Source organism: Zeus faber (assembly GCF_960531495.2).
Source record: "Zeus faber genome assembly, chromosome: 8".
In the NCBI taxonomy this organism is placed as follows: domain Eukaryota; kingdom Metazoa; phylum Chordata; class Actinopteri; order Zeiformes; family Zeidae; genus Zeus; species Zeus faber.
The window spans coordinates 26,603,621-26,613,620 of record NC_137195.1 but is presented as its reverse complement, the minus strand read 5'-3'; positions in this window follow the sequence as shown (position 1 = coordinate 26,613,620).

Sequence of the window (10,000 nt, the reverse complement as noted above, 5' to 3'; positions counted from 1 at the left end):
TTATCAATCGGGGTAAAATGAGGGGCGGCACAGGTGGTAAAGAAAATGGTGATAAAAACACTCCAGAGGGATAATACTGGGACTGTTGTACCTGGCGTACCCTGTATAGACCGGTGGCTTCACAAGCGGTGGGTTGCGGTCCAAAACTGGGTCGCGGGTTCATTTCCAGAGGACCGTCGGCATGAACCTCCACTTTGTCGAAGCAAAGCAATGTCATTCTCCATATTCTCAATAGGCCTATGTTATGCTTGGATAAATTAGTAGTTGCTGTGGTTTGTACGGCTTTTTTATTTTTTGGATTATTATTTGTTTTTGGGTTGTGACTGTTATGACCAAGAGGACAAATCGACATCCCAAATCTCAAATCTGTGGTAAAAAAACCTTTAAAGTAACCTTCCACGGCCTCTATAGGGTCCATCATGTATGTGGCTCTGATTACATGATGTTTGACAGCGGTAGTGAGACGGAAAAGTGGATCCTGCCCTTTGCCTTCAGGACCGATGAGTTCTCCTCATCAGTTAACGCCGCTGACTTTTCAGACAGCGCCGGATCGATGGCCGCCATCATCGGCTAAGGAGAGACGGGAGACGGCAGCGAGGGAAGAAGTCAACGGAAGTGCCGGATCGCCTTTCACGGATTGTTTTTCTTAATGGCGTAAGCTGTACGTGATACGGTAAATGAAGACTTTCTTTGATCTAGAGTACGCACGAACACACACACACACACACACGCAAGCACGCACGCACGCACGCACACGCACACACTGTGTATGTGTGTCTTTCACAGCAACTGGACAACATCAATCCTTCCCCCTCTGTGCGTCTGTCCCATTCAATAACCAAAGACATAGTCATTATCATAGCTCAGGATGAATTGTTGAACAATGAACCACCCAACTCACAATATTATTTTGTAAAGGGTAAGATGAAACCGGCCCCGGAAAGGAGGGCAGACAGAAGGGTGTGTGTGTGTGTGTGTGTGTGTGTGTGTGTGAGTGTGTGTGTGTGTGTGTGTGTGTGTGTGTGTGTGTTTGTGTTGGGGGGGTACAAAGCGCTTTAGCCCGCTCGTCATTACGATGGCCCCTGGTACTCAAGGGCCACCAAGGAATCCCTTAATTCCTCGAGCATTATGCGCTCCAGACGCTTTCATGTCCCCTCCGTATGGGAGATGGAGGTGTGGGGGTGTGTGTGTGTGCGTGTGTGTGTGCTGGAGGGGGGGGGGCTCACTGTAAAATTCTAATATGTCTCTTTCTATGAAAAAATATGCACATACATTTAGCATTTAAAATCTCCAAGGGCAGAACAGGGGAGATGGGCACATGTCAGAGAACATATTGTGTTGTGTGTGTGTGTGTGTGTGTGTGTGTGGGGGTAAAGTGTATGCAAAGCAAATTGTGTGTGTGTGTGTGTGTGTGTGTCTGTGTGTGTGTGTGTGTGTGTGTGTGTGTGTGTGTGTGTGTGTGTGTGTGTGAGAGTATGCAAAGGGCTCCCGGTAAAGGATTCAGTCTTTATTTATCACCAGTTTATGTGCGCGCCCTGGGCGGCTGCCATGGTAATATTAATGATTCGGCCCCTCCACTCCAGAGGTGAAGAAGGTCACGCCTGTTATCCTGCCCTGCTTAATATTCACCGTGCTTAAACAGGCTGGTAATGGTTAAGGTTGACTCGCAGGATAAAGGAGAGGCCAACTTGTTGGCTGACTGGCGGGTCTTGTGTACAGCTATAGAGTTATTTGATGGGTAAGGGGGGATAACAAGGGGGAAAAAAGCCTTTCTAGCCGCCAGGGGTTTTGCCAAAACCTACCTGAAGCCTCTCCTCTTACTGCTGACTAACTGACTGACGCTGTGTTATTAATAGGATAGGTTATAGCCACTTTTCATCTCAGGCCGAATTAAAACGTTGGTTCCCATCATTTCTAAGTCCGCGCACAACCTGGTGAACCGCGTCGCTATTGAGAAACTTACTTCTATGCTGCAGCTTCTCACTGTGCTTCAACGCCGTGAAACGACAAAATGGACAATGTCGAAAGGAATTGTGTTGATTTTTTATAGTTTATCCTTGTTTCATACTCATCCCTGATATAGAACAAAACCTGTAGGTTTCACTCCCGCAGCATGCCTGCTTTTTCTCCGTACTGGACGCACGGCTTCATGCTCCCATCAGGAGTTCAATGTATATATATATAATATATATATAATATAATATAATACAGTATAATACAATAAACAGGAATAAAAAAATAAATAAATAAAAACAATATATTCTTTAAGCCTTAAAGGCTTTGTCCTTTTTCTAAATTTCTAAATTGACACATTTCTTGGAGATTCCACCGTATTCAGACTTACTCTTTAATTAATTACACACGTTGGTATTGTCATTACATGTTGACTGACTTGCTCTGAGCCGTCTAGGTGGCACCCAAACTACTTTGGGTGGCTGTTTGTTTTTTCTGCACCTCTTTCTTTTATTTTCAACCCACTGTGTCGTTCTTGCGGCGTGTTTTCCTTACTTATTGTTTCAACGGCCCAATTAAGCGAACAAGTCTGTGGTAACAAACATGGGGATGGACGACAGAGTGATCCCTCATCCCTGTAAGCAGCGATGTAACGAGCGTGTGTTAATCCAGCTATATGTGTAAATAAACAAGCGGCGCTGTAGCTTTTCTTTCCTATTAGCCTACCAATTAGGTGAGTGGTGAGCGAATACCCTTCCTTGTCTAATTGTCGTGGTATTTTTGTACAACAATACTCAAAGGACTCACTTTTGGGCTTACACTTAATACTGGCGGCACGGGGACAGAAGCAGAAGTGACTCTAATCCGAGAACAACCCGGCCTTTAATGAACATCACGGACAGGAGGTAATGGGAGAAGCTGGCGGCATAATTCTATCTATCTGCCTGTATAATCGTCTCTCAGATCCAACCATTTTATACATATATTGGTTTATAACTAATAAAATATATGTAAAGATTTACCAAAATGAACGTGTATGTAAACCTACAATACATTTATCATCAAAAATCGATATAATAATAGTAATGAATCGATGTAATTCCATATGATTCCATCTATAACTTTATAAATCCATGTTTACATTGAGCGAGACGACAAACCAACCAAAAAAGAAAATAGGCCACTTTGATATCATCCCGCGATGCCGGGCTATCAAGGGTTAATGGGATTCAGAGAACAGCAATTAGGGAGTGTGAGGAAAAGTGGGGCAGGCCATGTTTCACAGCCGTGGCCACAGGAGGGCACAGCTGGCCCATCCTACAGTACGCTACGCTTTATTAAGACGCAAAACTTTTGGAAGAAAAAAAGGAGGATGGTTCTCTGTATCTCTCTCGTTCCCTCTCTCACTATCTATTTGTGTGTGTGTGTGTGTGTGTGTGTGTGTGTGTCGCGCTTTCTCTCGTTATGCATGTATATCGACTCTTTTATTGAAAAGTCCCCCCCTATTCAGATCTGTTCATAATTAATTACACAATTTGGCATTGTCATTACACAAAGACACACAGGCACACAGAGACACACACACACACACACACACACACACACACACACACACACACACACACACACACACACACACACACACGCCCGCTGAGGACTTCATTATCTCTGGAACACGCCTCTCAGACTCTCCCTGGGCTTATTGGGCTCGCCTCATCAAGAGTCTTTAAACACTCGCTCTCTATTCAATACAACTGACTGCTCTTTTCTCCCCAAGTAAACAGTGATTACTAGAGCAGTCACTTCAATTGACTACACCCAGTTGAAGTCTGCCTTTTATGCAGAGTGAAGAAACGATCGTTGCTTCTGGATGAAGCCCCCCTTATCTCCACAGAATGAATAAATAAATAAATGAATGCCCGGAAAAAAAGACACACTCAGGAAGTGTTTTTTTTTTTTGTTTTTTTTCTTCTTTATTTTATTTTTTTTCGGAATGATGGCCTCATTTGATTTTTTCTCATTGAACTAACACAATGGTGTTTTAATACGTTTCATGGGCCCTTGTGTCATTGAATACTTCAAACGTGCTCGCTCGAACCTCACGCTGCAATTATGATCTTACACAACAGCAGAAATATCCTACTCTCACCCATTTTTGTAAATTATTTATATATATTCTTTGTTTTTATGTATTTGTGTACTTTGTGAGTGTCACTTATATGTTTTCTCATTACTGTAAGTAGGTATAAAAGCAAAGAGGAGGTAGAGTAGAGGTGGTGTACAGTAAAGGTAGACTAGAGGTAGAGTAGAGGTAGAGTGGAGGGAGGTAGAGTAGAGTGAATGTAGAGTAGAGGTATAGTAGAGGTAGGGCATTGGAGAGTAGATGGAGATAAAGTAAATGTAGAGTAGAGGTAGAATATAGGGAGACTGAGTAAAGGTAGAGTAAAGGGAGGTAGAGTAGGGGGGGGTTAGAGTAGAGGTAGAGTAAAGGTAGAATGGAAGTAGGTAGAGCAGAGGTTGGTGAAGTAGAGGTAGAGATAGAGGTAGGTAGAGCAGATACAGCAGAGGTAGGTAGAGCAGATACAGTAGAGGTAGGTAGTGCAGAGGCAGAGTAGAGGTAGGTAGAGTGGGGATAGAGTAAAGGTAGGTAGAGCAGATGCAGAGAAGAGGTGGATAGAGCAGAGGCAGAGTAGAGGTAGGTAGAGTGGGGATAGAGTAAAGGTAGGTAGAGCAGATGCAGAGAAGAGGTGGGTAGAGCAGAGGCAGAGTAGAGGTAGGTAGAGTGGGGATAGAGTAAAGGTAGGTAGAGCAGATGCAGAGAAGAGGTGGGTAGAGCAGAGGCAGAGTAGAGGTAGGTAGAGTAGAGGCAGAGATTGGGGTAGGTAGATCAGAGACAGTAGAGGTAGTAGTGTAAATGTAGAGCAGAGGTAGACACCCTTGTCCCTCACTTCAGAGGCAAATCAGTCATTTGTTACCTGGCAACATATCAATGTAAAAGACAACCCATTCCACCTTTTGACGACAACCTCGTGAGGCCGAGCAAGTAATAGCTACCTAACGTGGGAAATGTGTGAGTGGAATTTGAAAAGCCAAGCCATTTCACTTTGTTCAAGAAACGGTCAAAACAACAAATGTTTTCGTGGCCTTTCAAGGTTTTGAGTCTCTTTTGTAGCTGATGCTGGAGAAGACAGGTTTCCAGCTCGCCACTGTTCGACACACATTGAGCTTGTAGCGTAATGTAATTGTTTGACAAGATCCGGCTACACTAACCGCCGTGACGTGGGAGCAATACAGATGGCGGAGCGCTGACAACCATCCAACGCTTGAAAAACCAAAGTGACAAGTGACAGTTGCTACTTTTGGAGCCAGGCAAGTACCTTTCGGTTCTCTCTCTCTCTCTCTCTCTCTCTCGCGCTCTCTCTCTCGTCCGGTCTTCCACAAAGAAATTATTTCAAACGGTCTGCCCACTCCATAGGGGTCATGTTATGTCAGCATGGTTTGCTATGGCTGGGCGACGGAGGACTTGCCTGGGGCAAAGGACCACAGAAACAACGAGAGGGGGGAAACTAGTTTGAAGGTCATCGTGCCTTGATCTCCACGGGCACCATTTTCAGGGGGGAGGCCTCCTCTCTGCTGAGTGAGTTGGATGATGAAGACACTCAACCCTTCTTACTCACCACACATTTGGACGGCAAGCCAATGCGGATGGGCGCGTGTTGGAAGACGCCTTAAGCGGAAATGGTGACGTGATGTCATCCACACAAACACAGAGGATAACTTGTTGCAGGCTTGAAGTTTAGTGTATATCGGCATCACACTTAAAGCCCTGCATTCTGATCTCTGAAGAAAGCCATATTTTACGGGTGCCTTTTACCTCACAATTACGTCGCATTACCGAACCAAACTAATTTCACTCTCAAATCTGACCAAAGAAGAAATAAACTTCTGTGATGCAATGCAACTGCAACTGAAAGACTCCCATTTTCACAAAGAGAGAAAGAAAAAAGTCTACAACGAGCGTTGTGTTTTGTCCCCTATCTTAATTGCGCTGTGAGTTTCTTCCTCGATAATTACATTTTTCAAGGCAGAATTTTAAGTACGGGGGATATGAGGAACATTATCATAATAGCGCTCTCCGTTAAGTTCTTTGAGCGTGTTTGTTTGTTTATTCAATTAAATATTAACAGCCCCCGACGAAAACTGATTAGCAGCTAATTCTTAGGCACAAGTCTTATGACGGATCTCGAGGACATGAAGAAGCAGACAACAAACACCGCAAAGCCACACATTTGAGCGGTTTTTGATTAAAGCCCAGCTACAGTCAGTGATACTATTCTTCACCGTCCTGAAAAAGCCATCGTCAATCTACTCGACAGACAAGAGATTTAGTCAACGAATGCTCCTCTTACAGCAGGGATCGGGATCGGACAAATATGTGTTATTACCGATGTATTAGCGACTGCTCAAGGGAGCCGTAGAAACAACACCAGTGTTTCCAAACATGACTGCTCCTCCTTCGCAAGGCTTCGTGGAGGGCTATTTCAACAACAGTGGTTCGGTCACTGAATGTTTGTCCATACTTATGCAAACTTAAATGAAAGAGGTTCCTGGATATACATGTTGTCTTTAGTGGGGCAGGGATTGAGAAGAAATGGGCGGCTCTGGAGGTGAGAGGCATTTCCTCCCAAACAGAGGGTTGGGACTGGGCTGCCTGTTTCGAGAGCTGGAAATCTCAGCGGCCATTGAGATAACAGCCTGTCTGGGATTGATCAACAACATTATGTCAACCCCTGTGTTACGTTCAAGAGTGACTCTCTCAACGACATCTGGAAGTCAAGCTGAAGAGGGGGATATGGCAGAGTTGTAAAGTCGTTGGAAAGCACAAAGGACCACAAAGGAGCTTTCTGTGGAGCGCACAATCAAGGAAGAAGAATCCTTCAAACAACATCTTCTCATCCCTGCCTGTCACATTGTGTCACTTGAGCAGAAACCCTAAGCGCTATGTTGATTACCAGGACAGCTTTTAGCTGTTTTCTTGGCGCAGGAGGTTCATAAACATCGGGATGTTGTGCAAATTAGGAAAATGCCGATGAGGACGCCATTTTCATGCGCCGGTGCCAGACACTTGATTATCAGGCTAAGGGTACAGCAATTCAATATCTCTGAATACATTGTTAGGGTCAAGGGGTAGGGTGTTTAAAGTAACTTTTGTTGATTTTACTAATGTTAAGGGCTTTAAATGTAAAGTCAACGTGAAACGGTAAGTGAACATGTGCATCCCAGTAAGTGACGCTAGCCACTCAGCCCAAGTGGCGATGTATGATGGGTTCAGACAGAGACCTCCCGAGCTTATGGACCTTCCAACACATTCTGAAGGTCGAGGTCTTTACCTTCTCGAACTCAGAGGTCCCTGAACAACCGAGAGCTAGGAACACCAACTTGATTCAAGAAGTACTTCCAGTAAGAGTGTTACATACAAACACTCGATACATGCACCACTAGTCCAACAAAGAAACTGCTAAAAATGTGCTGTATGAAATTTTTCTCAAGTGACTTTATTAGTATTGAAGTCTTTTATTGGGATTAGGGTTAGACCTCAAACCTTAAACTGGTTTTCATCATGGGGCCGCGGAAAACAAAAATCCAAGTCCCGAAACTTGAGGAATCCTCTCCGGTGACCAGTGGCCGAGTCGGCAGGAAAAGCGTTTTCCACACGACTGAACTGGGGCGACGGCGCCGCTAAGGTGCTGAAAGCCGTGCTGCGTGAGAGAACAAAATGGACGCGTAACTCTCATTTTGGGGGCGTCCGCGCTTTTAGCCACGACGCTGACCTCTTGCGAAACTCGGAGCACGACTTTAATGTGCAGGTACAGCGGAAACATTAAGAAAAAGCCGCGCATACTTACATTATCAGCCCCCCGTGACCTCATAATACATCACGCTCCAAGGAGCGGGAGGTGATTTTTCCAGCCCCAATCTAGGTACGCAGGTTTTATTTATGGGTATGAATAATTGAGTGTCTATTAGAATATCCCTCACTCATGCATTGATGGGCGTGCGCGTTAATATTTTACAACATTAGTGAGACCTGGCTTTACATGTCGTCTGTCCGGATCATTTAAAAGTCCATTTTTTCCTCAGGTTTTCTGACAGGTCGCCCCCGCCCCCCCACCCCCACGTGACTCTTAAGAGCGTTCGTTTCGACGCCCGCTGTGACATGAGACTCGGCGACACCCGGCTTTACAGTACGTGTTTGTCGCACTGTGTCATGTAAAAAGTCCATTTGCATTTATGCCAGGGCCAGTTTCATGTTTCATGTGTGTGTGTGTGTGTGTGTGTGTTTGTGTGTGTGTGTTGTGGGCGATAAATTGCAACCCGAGGCTGCAACTTCCCGGCTCCTCTGGCTATCGACCTTCAAAAGCAACCAAACAAAAAAACCCACACCTGACACAGTTCATGTCAGATGTGTTTTTGGTCCGTTTTCCACACCTTTGCCAACACCTAAGAGTTATTTTAATTCATCGAGGAAGAAAACAGGCACAAAAGAAAAGTCCCTCTGTCCGTCGGCTAAGCTGCAGCATCCCGCCGCCTGATGTATCGCGTCTCCCTCGCCTTCTTCTCAAAGTTTGTTTTGCTTTTTTGGCCGTCTCATGCACGCCCGCATTAGCCTGAATTGTGCACGTGTGTGTGTGTGCGCGCGTGTGTATGTGTGTGTGTGTGTGTGTGTGTGTGTGTGTGTGTGTGTGTGTGTGTGCGACAGCAACCGGCTGTCACACATCGGAGCCGACAGTAGTTAAAGACAGCGAAGCAGCGTGGGTAACAGGGCCCGCTGTCACTTCGTTCCCTTGCTTCATTTTACTCCTCTCTAATGGGCTTTATTTCACTGTCATCTGGCAGTCTACCTCCTCCTGCTCTCCTTTCCGCTTTCTATCCCTCTCTCTATTCTTCTCCCTCCTTCCTCATTTCCTCTCTCTTGACACATTACAGGCTGCCTTTGGAGAACAGCAGAGGGCCAGGGACCCCCTGCCAGCTATAATAATGTGGTAAAACAAGACGACAGGTATTGTGTGTGTGTGTGTGTCCAGGAATACGTGCGCACGTCAACACTTTCTGTTTATTTGTGTATGCACGTTATCAGGCTTGCATGGATGTGTGTGTGTGTGTGTGTGTGTGTGTGTGTGTGTGTGTCCGTTCTTGTCTGTCTGTGCGCATGCCGTGCATATGTCTACCTCCGTGTGTCTCCTTCGATGTCCTGGAAAACCTATCAAAGTTCTGCCCATTAAGAAGCCTTCTGTGGCACGTTATTAGCCCCCGTTACAAGGGCAATCTATCTGGGCTCCAGCTAAAGGGGGGTCGAGGGAGGGAGCGAGGGAGGGAGGGAGCGAGGGGTGTGTGTGTGTTTGTGTGTGTGTGTGTGTGTGTGTGTGTGTGTGTGGAGGGGGGGGGGGTTCCTGTCAGCTCAGAGAACATTAGCTGTCCCGGAGTGCTTGTAGCCTCAGCAGGTGTGCTGACCCACCAAGACCCATCACCACCCCCCCCCCCCCCCCGGCCCCCTCCGCCCCCCCTCTCCGTACACACACACACACACACACAGGCACACACACACACACACACACACAAATGTCTCGCTTGCTCCCCGCAAGTACATGAAACCCACATATAAAGCACACAGCCTGCCTAGTGAGACAGCTTGCTTGTCTATAGCTTGTCTCCCATGCATACGTACATACGCACGTGCGTGTTTGACCGCGTCCACATCACGGGATGCGTTGACATGCACGCATAGCGCACAGACGATAAAGACACACACGCACACGCACACACGCACAGGCACACATACACCCACATGCCACCCATGGCGACAAAGGCACTTTAAATCAAGCCAAGAGAGACAAGGCCACTACATTAATAGAAGTGCCCTGCATTATGGCCTACTTATGAAATAAATAAATTAGCAAAAGTAGGTAGGCCAAAAAACAGCATTTTTTTTGGTATGACACTGCATCTGATTTGAGATGTCTTGTGGGTTGAAGGGTTTTATTCTGGC